This window comes from Meles meles, chromosome 8, assembly GCF_922984935.1.
Source record: "Meles meles chromosome 8, mMelMel3.1 paternal haplotype, whole genome shotgun sequence".
NCBI classification, from domain to species: Eukaryota; Metazoa; Chordata; class Mammalia; order Carnivora; family Mustelidae; genus Meles; species Meles meles.
In genome coordinates, this window is record NC_060073.1 from 27898872 (window position 1) to 27919977 (window position 21106).

At 40.1% G+C, this 21106-nt stretch overlaps 1 pseudogene; it reads left to right on the forward strand.

Moving 5' to 3' along the window:
• The first annotated feature begins 19225 nt into the window (after positions 1–19225).
• LOC123949568 lies at positions 19226–19752 on the forward strand (annotated as a pseudogene).
• Positions 19753–21106: the final 1354 nt, after the last annotated feature.

A 21106-nucleotide genomic window follows, 5' to 3' on the forward strand; every position in this document is an offset into this window, starting at 1 on the left:
CTTCTACATTCTCCGTTACATTCTAGTTTGTAGTATGGTACATTAGTTTGCATAACTTCCACAAGGACCAATGTCCCTCCAATTCCCCTCACATGGTATACAGCTCCCCTACGCCAGAACCTTTCAGGAAGATAAAGGAATCGTTGCAAATAATTTAATTCCATTTATCTGTCACAATACAAGAAGAAGAGGAAGAAGAAGAAGAAGAAGAAGAAGGCGGGGGGAGATGAGGAGGAAGGAAGAGAAGGCTTTTGCTTAATGAACCCTTATCAAGTGGAGAAAAGGTAGCAAAAGAAAGGGCACATGCAAAATATATTTACTGATATTCAATTAAATAAAACCAGATGTAGCCTAGCTGAGCATACTGTTTTTAAAAGACTGACTTTTCTCCAAAGGTTCATCCACATAAATTGTCAAGTTTGTTGGACATAATCAACTTTCCAATTTCAATAAAAATAAGCATGGCTGATTCTGTTTTGACAACTTATCAATAAATAATGTTCTTACAAAGACTTCTGCAGGTGGCAAAATAGATACAAGGCTCCAGGCTTCTGAAACATTTGGTCCCTTTTTAATCCTTTCATCATTTTTTCACCACTGTGATGGCAGAGACTATATCTATCTTATTCAAAACTCTAATTCCTATAGCTAGCACATTTTAAATATTCACAAGGAAGGAATAAAGAAAGAGGAAAATCCCAGAGAGCAAACATGACCTTATTCATCAAGTACATCATGGGTTAGCTGGTTAAGGACAACAGGACAGAGATCCACTTCTAGTGCTCTGGCTTATTCCCAGCTGCACTCACAATAACAATGCTGCATGCATCTATGTCCATGGAGGGAGGTGTGGTGTGTGTGAGATACATTTCAAAGGTTACCCATACCTTCTGTTTGTCCTATCTCCCTATGCTATTTATAGCCAATCACCTACAGAACTCAGTCAGTAACAACAGCTATTTGAAAGCAATTTCTCATAATAGTTTATGAAAAAGATCAATGTAATAAGCTGATTATGTGTCAAATGATGGGTAACTTTTTCCCTACTGCATAAAGTGATTTTAGTCATTTAATACCAACTTCCTCAACTCTGCTTCTCCCCATATCAACATTTCTCTGTATAGAGAGAGTGTTAACCTTTTCCCCTTTCTTTGGCATCTGAGGAGTATCTCAGGCAAATCCCTCCACTTCATCTCCTAGAGCTCCCTCTGAGACTTGATTTCATCAGTAGACCCCTCTTTTGCTAAACTTCCAGTCTTTTATTCTTCACTCTGGATTTTTCCTTTGCATACGTTTTTACTACTGCGGGTTAAAATTGAGAGTTGCACTTAGAGTTAGATCCAAAAGTTCCAAGAGTCTTGCCAGTCAGCCTTAGTTTGTCACTCCTCTCTGCCTCTCTCTGTCTCTTTCTCTTCCCAGTCTTCCTTCTCTCTCTCTGTCCTCTGTATGTGTGCCTTTGTATTCTTTACTTCTGGGTCTTTAATTTCTGGGTCTTTAATTTTTCAAACATTCTCACTGACCTCAGTACGGTTGGGGGACAGGGTGTGTGAGGGGGTGGGAAATACTTCCTTCCTAATGATTGCAGAAAAGTCCCAGGGAGGGCTCTGAATCTCCTGGATGGAGTTATGTGTTTGTCCCTGAACTGATTTCTTTGGCCAAAAGACAGAATGCTCTTAATGACTAGTCTGAGTCACATGGAGATCTTGGAGTATAAGAGAAGGGAGAAGAGGGGATTATCTACTGCCATACAACATAGGCAGAGGCTAAATGAGAGATAATTCTGCAAAAGAAAATTATACAATACAGGGAAAAGAGGTAACAGCCATCACATGTGCAAATTTAATTAACTTTCTGTAATCATTTTTAAAAGCGTTCTTTTTTTTTCAACGGTGTTTTCCTCTCAGGATAACAGTCTTTCTTTTTATGACTCCAGGTTTTTCAAAGGAAGAATACGAATTCCACTTCCCATTCATCATCCACTCCCTTCTTAATCCCTTGAAAACTGGCCTCTACTACAACATTGACCTTGTTCTCTCAACAGTCACTAATGGCGCTTTCTGCTTTCTCTTCACCTAACACCTCTCTCTATAGCTGTTGGCAGTTTATCACTTCCTTCCTCAAGTTATTTCCTCCTAAAATTTCCATGACACTCAAATAGCCTCCTTGATTTATCCCTATTCTTCCATAAGAATAGGGATCTCTCTCATCTCTCAATTACTTCTGAATTTGCAAGCAAAGAAAAGAGCATTACTTATTTTCCTCCTGAAAAAAAGCCAACAGGGCAGATTTAGATGCTTCTAAGTTTCTCCACAATAGCACATATACATCAATGACCAAAGGAAAAAATCTGAACATTTCTTAAAAATGGATGGGACACAAAATTGCCTGCCTTAAACACAGAGTCCTGTAATTAGAAATATCCAGGCTCGGGGCACCTGGGTGGCTCAGTGGTTTAAGCCACTGCCTTAGGCTCAGGTCATGATCTCAGGGTCCTGGGATCGAGTCCCACATCGGTCTCTCTGCTCGGCAGGGAGCCTGCTTCCCTCTCATTCTCTCTGCCTGCCTCTCTGCTTACTTATGATCTCTCTCTGTCAAATAAATAAATAAAATCTTTTAAAAAAATAGAATAAAATAAAATAAAAAGAAATATTCAGGCTCAAAGGGACCTAAAATCAATTAACTCAGTTCCAACCTTTTATAAATGAAATGACTTACCAAACTTCATCCAACTATTCAGAGACTAAATGGTATCCAGAACTCAGATTTCTTTACTTGAAGTTCAGTGCTTCCTTACTTTATACCACACGGCCTTCCAAAGTATAGTAATTCTGACTGAAGAACTATATTCCCTCCATAAAGGAATCAACAATGCAACAGTATGAATCCTCTGCAAATATAGCTAGATTACCACATTCAAGAAATTGCAAGTAAATGGAAAATATATTTTCAAATCTTTGACAGCAACTCCATTGTCAAATTATCCTTTTTTGTCAACGTATGAGGAAAACATTCAAGAATTAGTTTCTAAAACAGGGTTTATCATCAAACTACTACATAAAACAAGCCATAATTTTGTAGAGAGTGTCTTAAAATTATCGAAGCTTTCATGGAATGTTTCAACCAGGACTATATTGTATAACTTCTAGAGTTTGTATAAATAGTCCAATCTACTTCATATTCAAGTCTATAATATTTAAGTAATATTTCTTTTGTTGTTAACTGGCATCTGGCAATTGACTGATCCACCAAACACCCAGCAGCTAGAGTCTCTGGAAAAAATGGAAAAAAAAAAAAAAATAGGTAAGTCAAAAAAAAGTAATCTGTTACTGGACTGGCCTTTGTTCCCATGGGAACTGTCTGAGGAATGATCACTAAAAGTTTTCTATTAAATATGACTGTGCTTGTCCATTCAGTTTCACCCACGTGTAAGAAGCAGATAATGGTTGGCTGAGAACAAGAGAAAGGTAATGAAATCAATAGGTACCTCCTCTGAAAAGATACACAAAGTTAGAACTTAAAAAGGTGTCACTGAATAGTTTCAGGCACAACTGGAAGATAATCTGACCACGGCCAAAGCTCAAGAGAGAACACACCCTCCGGACTCACTACTTAGGACTTTGGAGTTAACTGCATCTAGATAGTAACTCACCAATGAAGAAGCTCAGTGAATCTGAAGCAAGATAAATACAAGGAAAAATCACACCTAGGCCCCTAAGTCTGTTAGAAACAGAAAGAAGCAAAAGGAAAAATGAAAGAGAATAATCATAAACTCAGCCAGAAGGTAGCAAAGAAACAAGCCCCACCCCACCCCCAAGCGTGGAAACAACAAGGAAAATGGCAGCTGATTTCTCAACAGAAACTATGTTTGTCATAACAAACTGTAATGGCTTTTTTAAAGTATTAAAAGAAAAACTGCCCACACTAGAATTCTATACTTGGTAGGAATATCCCTTAATAATGAAAGCAAAAGAAAGATATTCTCAGATAGCATTGAAATAATTCACTGGAATGCACTTTTACTGTAAAAAAAAATAAAGGAATTTCCTTGATCTAAAGGGAAATGATTTCAAATGAAAGCATAGAGAACAAAGAATGAACAACACCAAAAAGGGAAATACAAGAAAATATGAAAGACTATTGACTGCTTAAGACATCGATAGTAACATTTTACAAAGATTGTAATTTGCGTAGAAGCAAACTATATGACAAAAAGTACCAAATAAAAAGTGAATTATTAAAAATAACCTTAAATCACAATCATGATAATTATAATCAAGTAAGCAAGTTGGTTTTTTCCCCTCTGAAAATCAAACTCTACAGCCAACCTTTTCTGATTGACTATCCATCTGGCCACTTCTTCTATTTTTGATTTGTTTTTATATCATCCTAAAATGAAACAACTGGATAATTTAATATTGTCCTAGTAATAAGTAATACCATCAGAAATCAGTGTTTTAAATTGCAAGTTTTTATGTCCTCCTTCCCATTTTAAGGCATAATTTTTACTCGATATGACATGCACTAACAGAAACAGCCCAGTGAGGTCTGTTTATGGACAACATAGTTCACAGCAAATCTTTCTTTTTTCTTAGGACCAGTCTTCTGAAAAGGAGCTGTTGGTGCTGTGGTTGTTTATTTGACTAACAATGTGCATTATATATCTTATCATATTAATTTCTTTGTTTTATTTACTAGAAAGCTCAGAGCCAAACATTTTCTTTTCTAGATAGTATAGAAATGTATATACCCTGCAATTTATGTACATTCAGCCTTGATTATACTTAAGTTTTGTTCAATCTTTAATTTCCCTTTAATATTTTCTTCTCTACTTTTATATGCAGTTTTAGTAACTTGGACGTTTCTGTGGTACTTCAAATCCTTTTCAGAACAAAGGAGGAAACAAAAACATAGGTACGTACATATAATCATATGTATATACATACACATTTACTTATCCTGGGTTCTTTTAAAGTATCTTCTCATTAATTCATCACAAGCAAAGAAGGAAAAGCTTATTATATCCATTTTACATATGAGAAACAGAATCAGTGACTACCCCCACATCACACAATAAACAGGTGAAGCCAGGATTCTCCCCTTTGCTCTAAAGCCTATAATTCTTCTTTTATGCCATGCAATCTCTTTCATTTGCCTGGCGTACCATTCATTTATTCATTCACGGAATGCATATATATTTACTATATGTTATGTGCCAGACTGGGGATATCATTCAAGGTGAATCATTCAAAGGGTCCCTCTCACGCAGCCCTGCAGGCTCTGTTCTATAACATTAGACTTCTTTTACAGGAATGTCCGATTATAACTGTATAAGACAGAGACACTATGGTGCACAGCTCTGTAGCATGGCCTACACCCATCCCACACTGTCAAAGGTCCTTCACGAGCTGTGCTACTGTGCTTACCTACATTCCTTTGGTTAGCTTTAGAGTAAACTGTTATGCCCCCCTAAAAATGGGTCTGTGATTAAAGGAGCAAGGCTGATATAAAGCGAAGGTCAAGCAAAGCTTTATTTCGCACCAAGCATCAAACTGACCGGCCAGAGCCTCGCCTCTTACAGAGAGGGCGACCTTCCTCTGTTTCACAGACTAGCTTTTAAGGGCAAAGGCCATGAGGTCGGGCCTGGCCATGCACAGGTAGCCAATGAAATTGTAACACACAGAGAAAGTTGCACAGTGATGCTAGGTGACCAAATGAATTACAATTTACCCTGTAGTAGAAATTTGACCTAGCCTATTATACCTTGGTTAGAATTGGCGCCCAAAAGGCTCCAGAAGGGCAGGGCCCATACTCCTTGGTAGCTAGGTAGACAGTATGCAACCCCCCACTGATGGGATGTCTCCACCTGGCCAGACCTATCCTTGTATCTGGTCTTTGTTGCCTGGGGCTGGTTTCTGGGACTTGTTTTTAAGTAAGTCCCCTGGGGGAAGGGGAGCAGGGACAGTTTAAGGGTTAAGCAACAAGGTTATTGTTTAACCTTAATGGAAGCCTCTTGCTAAATAGGTCCTTACATAAACAAAGTTCCAAAAATAATGAGGCATCAGCAAGGTGCTTGATGGAAGATTTTTCTTGGTCATCCAAAAACTCATTACCATGATGGCAAGATGTTACAAGTGCAACACTGAATCTCACTTTCACACAATGAGAGCGAAAATACACAATACCTAACTGAATTATGTCAAGTTACACTGAACAAAAGGTAGTTTTGGAAACTACCTGTCAAGTATGTCTATCTGCTATGGCTTTGGGGAGCCCAGATTCCCTTCATAACTCAATGTGTCTCAATTACCACCTCAGAAGGAGTGTGACTATGCCCTGAATGATGGCTGAGTACGGGTCTGAGTGGTTAATGGGTTGCTGTCAACAAAGAGAAATGGCCTCATTTCAGTACATTACTCAAACTCTGCATACCAAACTCTTGTTTCTGAACGTAACATGTGGCTAAGGGACATAAAATAACTCACCAAAATAGGGCCTAATGAGGTTATAGAAGAAAAGAAACTGGAGATTTTTCTCAGGGATCAAGGAACAATACCCACAACTCAAAGCTGCGTGCTCGTCATGAAGAACCCAAAGCCAGTGGAGATGTGCCACTCAACATGCAAGCCCTCACACATGTTGTCCTCTGTACAACCCTCTGAACCATCCTCAAGGGGGAAGGAAGTTCTTTGAGCTTCCAGGAAGTCTCTTCTGAATGGAAAGGGATAATTTTCTAGTATTCATAAGCATTAAGAATGCCTAGACCCTATTCTGTCCCACTTTCAGAATTCGCCTTTTTATCCTTCAGAACAGAGGGAGAATTGGTTTCATTAAAAGAACAAGTGCTGGGGCACCTGGGTGGCTGAGTGGGTTAAAGACTCTGCTTTCTGCTCAAGTCATGATCTCAGGGTCCTGGGATCGAGTCCCGCCTGGAGCTCTCTGCTCAATGGAGAGCCCTTCCTCTCTCTCTGCCTTGTGATTTCTCTCTGTCAAATAAATAAATAAATAAAAATCTTTAAAAAAAAAAAAAAATAATAAAAAGAACAAGTGCTGGAGGACGCCTGGGTGGCTCAGTGGGTTAAAGCCTCTCCCTTCGGCTCAGGTCATGATCCCAGAGTCCTGGGATCGAGCCCCATTTCCGGCTCTCTGCTCAGCAGGGAGCCTGCTTCCCTTCCTCTCTCTCTGTCTGCCTCTCTGCCTACTTGTGATCTCTGTCTGTCAAATAAATAAATTAAAAAAAAATAAAAAACAAGAGCAAGTGCTTTTCAGAGATTTAAAGCACAGTATAAAGAATATAGTCAGTATTGTAACTTTGTATGGTTAATAGATGGTAGCTACACTTATCTTTAGTAGTCATTTTGATGATGTTCTAGAACCTAGGTGAGGTTCCGTGGGCTGAGGTCTGGAGGCGATGACCAAGAAAGAATTCTTTGGTGCAAAATAGTGGTTTATTAAAGCACAGGGACAGGACCCGTGGTGAGGGATGGCAGGTTATGTACCCTGTGGTTGGAGGAAGGTGAGGGAAAGGGAGGTTTCAACAGAGTTTTCATATGCTAAAGAGGGCCTACAAGGTGTGGGGAGTATCTGAGAGGTCTTCAGGCTTGATCAATGTTGTCTTTTGGCAAGGTATTAACTTCAAGATAGTTGCGAGATTCCTGGTGGAATGTCAGATTTCTGCTATCAAGTGTCTTTGTTAGTGAGATTTAGGTTCAGAAGAGATTTAACTATGTTTACATTTCCTTCTATCTCAGCCTCCTTCAGTTTTGTGTTTGGAGGGGAGGGCGACCTTAAGACTTGAGCAACTGAGTTATTTGCCTCTGGAAATTATCAATAGCACAAGGTAACTTCTTTGTAGATCTCTAGGACATTTGTAAACCAAGGGGAACTATTTGTTTCTCCTTTATGGTGGTCAGGGGTGCCTGAGGAATGCTACACACACTACGGAGGGGAGGGGATGGAGAGGGGGTGCAAGGTGCCAACTTTTGCTTTGTCCTCAGCCAGCCTCCTGCCCCCTCATCAATTTCATAATGTATGTAAATGTCAAATCACTCTATTGTACACTGAAAGTAGTAGGATATTGTATATCAACAATATTTCAATTAAAAGAAAGATTAAGTGCTTTTGTGTTAGTCCCCTTGGCTCAATACCATATCAGGTGTTCAAAAAATATCACTTCTAAGTTCTTTCTCTTCTTATCAAAATCCCTGTAACTGAAAAAATGTGGAAACAGGGGACCATGTGGCATAAGGCAGGTCTAAGGGTAGACACCTTGAATGATGAAAGTCTAAGTAACTCAAGAAAGAAAAAAAATATGTTTCTACCTTAAAACACAAGTCTGAGGATAAAATATGTTCTATGGTAAAGCAGAAACTGTAATGTGCCAAGTAAATGGAAATAGTGGCATTATCTAAGCTACTAGTATAACCCACCAAAGACACAGTTTGGGGGGGATTTTCTGGCCAGTCTTGAAAGATGATCATGTACTAGAAACTGTGTTGATGTTCTTCCTACATTATCACCTTCTTCTTTACAAGCCTCAGAAGTGAACATTACCCCACCCACTTAATATTAGAAGAAACTGCAGTCTGATGTGATTAAGTAACCCGCTCATGGCAGAGCCTGAATTCTATTCCAAGCTTCTCTGAGTCTCCACATGTCCCCACACTGCCTCCCAGCGGCAGAGAAGACAAAGAATGGGAGAAAAGCAAGAAAATTTGGAGAAAGCTTCAAATACAGTCCTGATCTGAAAGAAAGCTTCCTGTTCTAAGAAACCTAGTCATTCTGACCAGGCCAAGCAGCTCAAAAATGTCTGTGAGCCCATGAAGAAAATGAGATGTGTGCTTTCCACAGTTAGAGGGCAAGATTCTAATTATCATCACCATTCTGATTTTGGGGCTAAATGGCTCCCACTTGGTCACTGTTGATCCAGAAGGTCATTGTTCTCCTTCTTCAGAGGCTTCCAAGAGACAAGGAAATTCAGCACCCCCTGCAGAGTCTTTACCTCTCCCGGGTCCAGCCGCGGAAGCTCCCCCCCTCCCACCGCTTCTTTAATTACCGCAGAGTATCTCATGGCAATTCTGTCCAAGAGCCTACCCAAAAATTTAAGGAGGGAGGGAACTAAGGAGAGAGCATCTAGGGAAAATCCTGGAAGCCCACTGGCCATAAAAGATACAATAAACAGACAGGGAATGACGAGGGCCACAAAGGATTTAATTACTTTTCTGCTGCATTAAGTGACTATTGGAAGAACTTAGCTCATCATGAAACCTCCCATGAAAGCAAAACCGAAAGCATTCTTACAACATTTTTTACAACCCCAGTCTCATCGTTTTCCATTTCCCTTCCTCCTTGCCCCCTTTCCTTTCTGCAAATGTCTCTCAGGATCCAGCTCCAAGTCTGCAATGGCTGAGGCTTCACTCCTCAGTGCTACTGTGGACTGACACAGTGAATGGGAGATGGGGAGGGAAAACAAATCTCCATTGTTTTTGCACAAGAACAAGTCAGTGCTTAGTCTAATGCAAACATAATTACTTTGACTTAAACAAAAGGGGGAAACGAATAAAAAGGGAAAAAAACCCTAATGTTTACAGCATAGGCTGTCTGCTCAGAAACAAACAATTATGTGGGCATCAGATAGGCATCACACTCCTTCCTTCAGCTGCTGCTCTTTTGCACCAAATCTGAAAGGCATTTAAAGAGAAGGTTAGAAACAGAAGCTCTGAGTCTTAACTCTTCTCTGCTTATCTTCAACAGTTCCCATTTTAGGTTCCCATCATTGCTTCAGCTTGAATATGAATAAAAATGAATAGAAGGTTGGCACTTTGGGAAATAGCATTAGAGTTGGGTGTCAGGAAGTGAAATGTTTAAATTTTTTTTCCATTGATCTTTGCATGGGATTGATCCTTTGATATTCCCAAACAGAGAATGAGCCAGAAGGAATATTCATTTATTCATTCAACAAATATTTATAGCCCACCTGCTCTGTGACAGGTGTTGTGAGCAAAACAGAAATGAGGACTGTCCTCTTAGAGTAGACAGTCTAGTGGAAAGAGTAAAAAAAAAAAAACAAAACAAACAAAAAAAAAACACAGAACAAATAATTATGCAAATAAGCACAGGAAAAGAATGTGTTGATGCAAGAGGATGTAACAGGGAAGCCTAAACTTTAGCAGAGTGATGGAGAAGAGTGGTCAGGAATAGGCTTTCTTATTTTTGCTGGGTTTTTTTTGTTTGTTTGTTTTTTGTTTGTTTTATTTTCAAATATTTTATTTACTTATCTGGGACAGAGAGAACAGGAAAGCAGGGTGAAGCAGGGTGAGGGGCAGAGGGAGAAGCAGACTCCCTGCTGAACAGGGAGCCCAATGCGGGGCTCCATCCCAGGACCCTGGGATCATGACCTGAGCTGAAGGCAGATGCTTAACCAACTGAGCCACCCAGGCACCCCTAGGAATAACATTTCTAAAAAACTTTCATTTGAGCTGAGACCTTCTGCGTGAGAAGTCAGCTAGGCTAATGGAAAGAGGTAGGGAGAGAAGTACATGGAGAGACACACTAATTCCAAAATGCTGAGAAGACCCAGAGAAGGGAAAGGTTGCAACACCTTTAGGAACCTGAAAAGTCAGTGTGTTGGTTCCTAGAGCTGCTCTAACAAATTACTCCAATGGAAGCGGCTTAAACCAACAGAAACTTATTCTCTCACAGTTCTGGAAGCCAGAAGTCCTAAATCAAGGTGTTGGCAAAGCTAATTCTCTTAGGAGGTTGGACAGGAGACTCCTTCCCTCCCTATTGCTCTGTCTAGAGATTCTAGATGTTTCCTTGGCTTGGGACAATGTAATGTCAATTGTTGCTCCCATCTTTTTTTTTTTTTTTAATATTTTATTTATTTATTTATGTGTCAGAGAGGAGGAGGGGAGAGAGAGAGAGCACACAGGCAGGCAAAGAGGCAGGCAGAGGTGGAGAAAGAAGCAGGTTCCCTGCTGAGCAAGGAGGCCATGCGGGACTCGATCCCAGGACTCTGGGATCATGACCCGAGCTGAAGGCAGCGGCTTAACCCACTGAGCCACCCAGGTGTCCCATGTTGCTCCCATCTTCATATGGGCTTCTCTTCCATCTCTTACAAGGACATTTGTCATTGGATTTGGGGCCTACCTGGCTAACCGGGTATAACCTCATCTTGAGATCCTTACTTACATCTGTAAAGGCCTTTTCCCAAATTAGGTCATATTCATGTGTACTGGTGGCTAGGACCTGGACATATCTTTTGGAGACTATAATTCAACATACTATAGCCAGCATTGCTGCAAAGCAGTGGGTGTGGCAGTGAAAAAGTAAAGCAAGATAAACCAGAGAGAGAAGTTAGGGGCAGATTATGCATGCCTTTGAGGTCTTGCTGAATATATTAGTTTGCTACTGCTTCATTAACTAATTACCATAAAGTTAATGGTAGATTATAAATAACATCATTTATTATCTCAAGTTGTGTGGGTCAGAAGTCTGGGCACTACGGTTTAGCTGGGTCCTCAGCTCAGGACCCCACGAGGCTGAAAGCAAGATGTCCACTAAGCCAGGCTCTTATCTGGCAGCTCTAAGGAAGCTCACTCAGGTTTTGGACAGCCTTCAGTTCCTTTCAGTGCCTTGACACGTGGGCGCCTTCAGGTTCAAGGCAACAACAGCATCCTGAATCCTCATATTTCAAATCTCCTGACTTCCCTTTCTGCTACCATCCTAGGAAATATTTCTCTTTCCAAGGTCTCATGTGATTTCATTTGGCTCACCAGGATAATCCAAGATAAATTGCTATTTTATGGTCGGATGACTAGTAATCTTAATTACATCTACAAAGTTCCTTGTGCCATATAACATAATATAGTTTCCTAAGGGATGTGGCTAAAACTCTATTTGGTAGCACTATCAACAAGTTGTTAAGGAATTGGAAATAGAGAAAAATCCTAACTCTGATGTCACAGGAAACAGATTAAGATTTTCTTCAATACACTCATTGGTCAGCAACAAAACACTATGCTGTGTGGAACCTGGGTCTGATTCATTTCATTTCAATGAATAGTTTCAACAAAAGATTTCACTTCTAATAAAGCAATGGTATCTTTTCTTACCGTGCTTTAAACTAACATCTCAAGTTTTCATCATCCAAACCAGCTTCTAAATCAAGATGCAAATATCAGTTTTTAGCCTGTACTGTTTTTGTCAATACTAAAAACATTCACATGGAAAAAAAAAAAACCCAACAGATGGGAGAAGTAATGTGGAAGTGAATTTGAAATGTTGACTATATTGTTGTCATTAGCCAAACTGAAATTTGTAAAACCAACTACCCTGAATCCTGGAAAATGAAACAGAATTTTTTAATTCAAAGTTAGAATAAAAAACAAGAGCTTACAGGAGAAGAAACATCAAAAACGCAAGCTCTTCTGTGTTTTCATGAATTTTATTATGTGAACAAAAGAACTACCAGAAATGAAGAAAATGTAAAACTACTCAAATAAGCTCATGGAAACTCAAAGAGCTATGGCCAACCCTTTATATATATTACATTTTCTCTTTCATTTAAATCCCATACCAAGTCACATAGTCACTCCCTCCTTGATGGTCATGTTTATAAATCAGTCCATTCCCTACTATGGTGGGCACTCCAAAAGTGTTCATGGCAAGAATGAAGTTCCTTCCCCACCAGAGTATCAAAGATGTTCCTACTTAGCCCAACCCAAACTTATGACTTCTTTTCTCAACACCTGTGGAAGCCACATTGGAAATACTCATTTGATATGCATTATGTACTGCTTTATATTATTACGTGTATACACCTTATTTCCCCACTGGACTGTAAATCCCTTGAGGGCTAAAATTAGAATCTACAGCCTCCTTGTCTTCAAAATAAGGACGAACCTAGAAGGCTGTCATGAGATAATGCAGGTGAAAATAAACAGTGCAGTAACCAGCCCAGAGAAAATGACGATTAGCTCTCATTTTCTTTCCATCTTTATTATTTTGTTTTCCTCACAGTTTGTATTACAGTGTCTTACACATAGTAGGTGCTCAGTAAATGCATGCCAATGCACTGTGAGTGCTACAAGTTCAAGGAAAAGTTAATGTAGATCAAAGATTAAAGGGCCAGATCTAGAAATTGCAGCTTACATGAGGAAACAGGAGTTCTATTCTTGACATTGGCTTCAGCAATCGATGATTGGATAATTGGGCTATTATCATTGTTTAAAAAGTTTTAGAACAAATTGTTAATTCATAATAGTACTATGGTATTTTAAATGTCACCATAAAGACAGCATTTTCAATAACAGATGTTAAGGGGGAAAGCTGGAATTCTGTCTGAATAGAAATGGAAATGCTGCTTCCACTCAAGGTTAGGATGGTTTGGGTCATTAAGCAGAGTTTGGATCTTATTTAACAAGTAATATGAAATACCTTCATATGAGATATGAAATACCTCCAAAACCATCCCCTGATCAGTAAGTTGTAAAGTGCTGACATGAGGTACTATAGCATATAACACAGCTGGCTCTCCACTCCACAATTTTTCTCCACATTATCTACTTCAGTGGATAACCTAATTGCTCAGTTTGTTTTTTTAAAGAGTTTATTTGTTTTATTTTTTATTATTTATTCATTTATTTGAGTGAGCAAGCGAGCGAGAGAGAACAGGAGCAGGAGGAGTGACAAGCCAGAGGCAGAGGGAGAAGCATACTGCCCCCTGAGGAGGGAGTCTGAGACGGGGCGCCTGAGCTGAAGGCAGATGTTTAACCGATTGCGCCTCCCAGGCTCCCCAAGATGTTACTTATTTTAAAGAGAGAGGGAAAGCGAACTGTTTGGAGGGCCAGAAGGAGAGGGAGAGAGAGACTCTCAAGTAGGCTCTGGACTAAGAACAGAGCCCCATGCAAGGATCTGATCTCACCACCCTGGCATCGTGACCTGAGCCAAAATCAAGAGTCAGATGCTTAACCAAATGAGGCACTCAGGCACCCTCTTGCTCAGTGATTTTTGGGGGGGGGTGCTTCTACCACTGCAGAAAGTGGTAGGTCTGAATGGGAAATTAGGATTTCATAACAATAACTAAAAAAAAAAAAAAAAAAAAAAAAATCACATTCAAATCTATTCCATCAACACACTGCGACTTCATATGCCCCTAAACCTACTATAAGTGAATAATGTAAGAAAGGAACTCTCATAAACATACAAACGACAATCTCAGGAAAATCACATTATTTGTAAAAGAAGCCTTCTTTGAGAAAGTAATTGCTGAGGCTTAAGATAAGAAAGGGCAACTGTCCTAGAAGACACAGAGACAGGAGAAATAATGAAAAGTGGAATGGCAGCTGTGCAGAAGGGCGCTGGCAGGGCATTGCTGGGGGAGCGGAGAGGGGGGAACAAACGTTAAAATGAGAGAGAACACACAGAATCTCTGAGATGTATTTAAATCTCAGAACCAAACTAGCTATCCAGAGGGAGCTGCTTTTCATCTTCTGAATTGACACAAGCCTTTTGAAACCTCTGTGGCTTTGACCTTCCATTATTGCAGAACACAGCCACCTGCTTTGACCCCTCCCCCGAGCCCCTGGGCAGAGGTGCCAGAGAGGGGTGCCCTCAGCCACTCTGCAGTAGCATGAGGCCTTTGCTGCTCTCACTTCAAAACCGGCCAGATCAGGAGCTGTGAGTCTTGCAAGAAAAGGTTTTTCTCTCAGCGCCTGTGTTTTTGGTGAGAGATGTAATACATCAAAGCGGAGAAGAGATGCAATCATGCAGGGAATGATTTCAAAAACTTTAATGAACCGTTTAAAATAAACTCATTTGAAGGTAATTTAACAACACCACTTTTACAATTAAAAATACTATTTCAGCATGCAAATGCAGAACATTAGTCCCATGTCAGGATGGAAAATGAAGTGAAACTGAGGGGCTTTTGAAACATGAATGCCATCTCAGTAATTTCTCATCACTCCACGGTGCTCTTAGGCAGCCTAATGAAAGAATGAATTGATTTAAACAACATTTTGTTGGAGCAATGGGGTTTGAGGAATTAAATTAACTTGATGGTTAGTTGTAAGAGCTAGGCTTGGAACTGGCATTATATTGTTACTAAAATAAATTTCTATCCTTTCCTAAGTTTTATGTGGATTTTTTTTCTATTTATTCCTAAAATACCAACCAAGGGGTTCAGGATTTAGCAGAAGACTTTATCACTCCTCTTCGATATATTAACATTTCCTTGAAAATGTGTATGTTAAGGCAAAATTATACTCTCTGGAAAAACAAATTGGACTCCAGATGCTGCCCCCAGGAATTGTAGTAGCAGCTGAGTCTGACTTTGAAGGGTAAGAGGAATAACAAGCTGGCACATGGACGGAGCCAAAACAGCAATTCTCAATCTTTTCCTTCACTGTGACACAGTTGACAAATCACATTTACGTAACACATCCATGACTGTTCCAGATTACAGATCTCAGCCATGCTGAGATGGGCTGCAGGTTATGGGCAATTCTCAATGCACTGGCTTCAACAGACAGGCTCCTTTCACACTTGGAGGAGATCAGAACACTAGCAAGCAAAAGTGACATTATGTAAACTTATGTAAGCTCAAGTTCTTAAAAAGCAGGTCATAAATTTTGTACCCTAACTGCTACAAAAAAGAGATTTAGAAAATAACAGTTATTAACACATGAGGTGACAACTTATCAACATGCAAATTTTCTTGTGCAAAGTTTTCCTCTTTCTATAAATCTAAATCTAGTTTTTTATTATGTATTTATTCTTTGAGAGAGAGAGAGACCAGGGGAAGGTGCAGAGGGAGAGGAGAGAGAGAATCTTCAGACTCCTCTACACTGGGCTTGATCCCAGGATCCTGAGACCATGACCTGAACTGAAATCAAGAGTCAGACACCCAAAAGACTGAGCTACCCAAGCACCCCTAACTTTAGTTTTTTAATACCAGACTCACAAGATAATATTAAGCTCAAATGTCCTCTTGATAAAAACATTATTGGTAATAACTTTTACCATGATTGAGCAGTTTGGAATAGGACATTCCAAGCACAGATAGTGCATTCTCCGTTAAATTCCACATAAACTGTTCAAGATAATAGTCCCCATTTTAAGGAAAAACAAATGAGGATTCAAACTTGCCCAGGATTCTAGAGTTGGCAAATGGTGGAACTAGGGTTTGGTTAAAGGTCTAGGTCCGCTGTGATTTGGTAGTCACATGTCACCAACGTCCACTGTCCCAGGAAAGAAAAAAATCAGGATACAAATATGATGCTTTCATTTTTCCTTTTTTCTCAGGTAAAACCTCATGATCCAAAGAAACACTGCTCTCTTTTAAAGCGCTCTCTTGGGAGGCTACACACATATTCCACCAGGATGCATTTGCTCTATGGAAGAAACCTTCAAATCCAATTTGTGAGTCAAGTGAGAAAAGGTCTGATTTCCGCTCACACTTTCCACGACAAACAAATGTAAATTTAAAGACTGTATCTCTATCTTGCTCACCCACCTAATCTCTGTAGAAAGTTTTTGACAAGCACTTATAACATGTTCTTAGCAAAGACAAAATCATTAAAACATGCACATAACATCTGAGGAGACTATATTGAAGGACACAACAGATGTTCAAAATTTTAAATTCTACTATATCTATTTTTTATGGTCCTTGCTTTTAGAGTAGCTTTAGGTTTATGGCAATACTGAGCAGAAGGTAGAGAAAATTCTCATATACCACCTTTCCCAGTACAGATTCCTCTATAAGTAATATCTGCCTTCGTGTTGTGCATTTGATACAACTGATGACCTAATATTGATACATCATTATTAACTAAATTGCATAGTATACATTAGCATTCACTCTTGGTATAGTACAGTTCTATGGGTCTTGACAAATGTATAATGTCATGTGTCCATTAGAATATGACATAGAATAATTCCTCTGCCCTGTAAACATTTTGTGCTTCAACTATTCATTCCTCTCCCCCTACCTCCAAGCCACAGGAAGCCACTGGTCATTTTATTGCCTCCATAGTTTTGCCCTTTCCAGAACAACATAGAGTTGGAGTCATGAAGTATGTCAGCTTTTCAGATTAGCTTCTTTCACTTAGAGGTATTCACTTAAGTTTCATCCATGTCTTTTTATGGCTTTATAGCGACATGTTAAAAGAAATAGTACAAAGATGTTTATCCTCCATCTTCCATCCGCATTTCAAAAAAGTACATAGAGAAAAAGACTAAAAGGGGTTGAATAAAATGTACAAGGATGGTGAGGTCATGGTGTGGAGTTGTTTTGCCTATTTTGGTTTATGAAATTTTATAGAGGTATATTTTAAAACACTGTTCAAGGGGTGCCTGGGTGGCTCAGTTGTTAAGTGTCTGCCTTCGGTTCAGGTCATGATCCCGGGGTCCTGGGATCGAGCCCCACATGAGGCTCCCTTACTCAGTGGGGAGCCTGCTTCTCCCTCTCCCTCTGCCTGCTGCTCCCCCTGCTTATGTGTGTGCTCTCTCTCTCTCTCTCTCTCTGTCAAATGAATAAATCTTTTTAAAAAATTTTAAAAACACTGTTCAAAAAAACAAAGAAGGAAATCAATCATATCTCCTCATTGCTCTTTTCCATTTATTTGACATTCTAGTTAAATGCATTTCTCTCCCACTTCTTTCCTCATATATGGTTTATTTGAGCTGAGAGTTAAAATTATGTGCATCTTTTGAAAGAGAGAGAGGAAAAGGCAAGAAAGACAATACAAAAAGGGCAAGGGAAAAGGACATATTTGGGAAGAGTCAGTGATATTTCAGATAAACCCATGAGTATTCATAGCCCCCTTGTGAAATTATAAATACTTATGGTCAAAGAAGACAAACATCATGTCAGTGAATTAAGTGTAACTCAGTCCTGCTGTGCAGGGTCTCCTGCTCAGGAAAATCATACTCTCAGCCCAAGTCAAGTAAAGGGGAGTTCTCATTACAGCTGTGGTGCACTGAGCCCTTCCTTCATGTCCGGCATCATGCTGTATGCACTTTGCACACAGTAATTTTTATAATCCTCTCAGCACTACTGTGAGACAGACGTTTAACAAATGAGGTTGAACAAGAAAGTTGGTGCCAGACCTGGACTGGACTCAAAAGCCTGCTCATCTCTACTAGATACTGCTGCAGGTTACAGTCTATGAAATCCACACGCCTTCTTATCACCAACTGTACCTTCTCCTCTAGAGCTGAGAGTTACCCTGGAGGGGAGGAGGGAGAGCGTCTGAACCAAAGACCAGCATTTAGAACTGCCCAGAGGTTTCCCAAGCTAAATGGGAGAATTCAGTAATTAATGTATTTTAAAAAGCCCTTGAGTGGAGATACTTCAGACCCAAGTTTCCCTACCCGGTGCCACATGAGGGGTTGAGGACCATTAAACTTAGACACAAACCCCAGCTCCGCCTCTCCATTCCCATGTGACTGCTCTTATCCTCAACTGCTTAATCTATAAACCGGGGATCAAGTAAAGAGGTTATTGAATAAAAATCCACTCAACTGATCCTTTAATTTAAAAATGTAATGAAGCTCTTTATGGTGCAAAAATAGAAACCCCAGGCTCAAAATATTTGGCACTGAGTGGCATTCCTGCCTCAGTTCCTGTCTCTGCCACCTAGTAGAGTAACCTTGGGCAAACTGTCCTGTCTCTGCCACCTAGTAGAGTAACCTTGGGCAAACTGGGTTTTTTTGTTTTGGGGGGGTTTTGTTTGTTTTTCTTAAATAGGAAGAACAGGGGGAGAGGGAGAGAGAATCTTAAGTAGGCTGCACACTCAGCACAGAGCCTGATGCGGGACTCAGTCTCAGGACCCTGAGATCATGACCTGAGCTGAAATCAAGAGTCAGACACTCAACCAACTGAGCTGGATGCTCAACAATCCAGGAGCCCCAACCATGGGCAAATTCTTACCCTCTGCATATCTACTGCCTCATCCCCAAAACAGGGATATTGGTGCCTGGCCCTATAGGTTGTTATAAGGATTAAAATGGATAACTACAGGGGCACCTGGGTGGCTCAGTGGGTTAAGCCTTTGCCTTCAGTTCAGGTCATGATTTCAGGGTTCTGGGATCGAGCCCCGCATCGGGCTCCCCCACCCCCGCCTACTTGTGATCTCTGTCAAATAAAAAAATAAAATGTTTAAAAAAATGGATAACTATAGGCCTTGCAACCCTGCTCCAGAGCTACCCATGCCACCCAACCATGGTCAAACCCACCATGTTCTTTGACCTCGCCATGGTTGGTGAGCCCTTGGGCTGGATCTCCTTCAAGCTGTTTACAAAGTTCAAAAGATAGTAGAAAAATCTCATGCCCTGAGCACTGGGGAGAGAGGATCTCATTAAAAAGGATCTTGCTTTCACAGGATTATTCAGGGAATTTTGTGCAAGGGTGGGGACTTCACACACCATAATGTGTGTGAAGGAACGGTCTCTGAGTTACTGTCCACCACTGTGGCAAGTCCACCTACATATAGGGAGAAATCTGATGTTGAAAATTTCATCCTGAAGCACATGGGTCCTGGCATCTTGTCCATGGCAAATGCTGGACCCAATACAAATGGTTCCCAGCTCTTCATCTGCACTGCCAAGACTGAGGGGTTGTATGGCAAGCATGTGGTCTTTGGCAAGGTCAAAGAGGGCATGAATTCTGTGGAAGCCATGGAGAGCTCTGGATCCAAGAATGGCAAGACCAGCAAGAAGATCACCAATGCAGACTGTGGACAAATCTAATAAATTTTACTCATGTTTTATCTTAACTACCAGCCCATTCCTTCTGTAGCTCAGGAGAGCACCCCTTCACTCTCATTTGCTTGAAATATCCTACAAGCTTTGTGCTCATGCTGTATTTCTGTGGGTTCCATATTTTCCTTACTCCCCTCCAAGTCTAGCTGGATTGCAGAGTTAAATTTATGATTTTGACATAAAAACTAAACAACAGTAACTAACTACCTAAATAAATAAATAAGTGGGTAACTACATGGCAAGAATTAATAAGTCATATTCCTAAGATTGGTTTTAATGAAGCTGTTTCTCCAAAGATTGTGGGGGTGGGGGAAGGGTTTAATTACCAACCTGAAAGATAGTAACCCAGAGACCGTTCCTATGACAGGAGTGAAGGTCATTCCATTAAAACACTGGCATTGCAGCAAAGACAAGGGAGTCAGAAGCAAAAACCAGGTATGTTACAGTGAAGAAGTCAAGGTCAGGGTAAGAAGAAGACTAAGTCAAGGTCTGAGTGAGGAGAATATGTGACCCACATTGCATATTCTAATCAGCATAATCTAGAAGTGGTGGCTTCCTGTAAGAGACCCTGGCTTTGGCATAAGATTACCAACATAACCCTTTCCTGGTCTCATCATTTAACTCTGAATTCTTGAAAAATTTATTGAACTTTTGTGAGCCTCTGATTCTTCATCTATAAATTAGGAATAAGAAGACAGTCCTGGTAGAGTTATTTTGAGAATCATATTAGGAGCACTAAACATGTATATTACCTAGAAAATGACTAGCTGACCTCAAATAGGCATTTATTAGCTTTTGCCTCTGTGGAGCTAATTGGGCCAAGAGGAAAAGATAAAAGACCTACAAATATCTACAAATGATCCTCATCAGAAAAATTATGTCATCACTCTATTTTCCCTGCTCAAATCCCCCTTAACAAACTAGAATATTTTACATAACCTCAAGTCACATGTATTTAAAAAGACATAGCAAGGAACTGGTTATCCATTGTACTTTGACCCAGTGGGATCAATCCTGTGTCATTCATTCAGTCAGTCCTCTCAACCTTTCATTTCTTATTGAGATATGCTTTCTCTCATGATACTTCCACAACTCCACTCTCCCCTCACATCTGTCGGTCGGTGGGACCCAGAGAACAGGGGAACACTTGAATTTTGGTTTACGTAAGTGGAACCAACACTGCACTGATCCTCCTTCCCACATCAGGGGACAACTTCTCCTTGGCTCAAGAAACACAACTCAGCTCCTACCAAACTAACTTATTTTAATTGAACTCAGTTTTCCAATACTTAATTTGAAATGGAAAGTGAACACAACCCCCCAGTGTCTGTGAGAACCATCT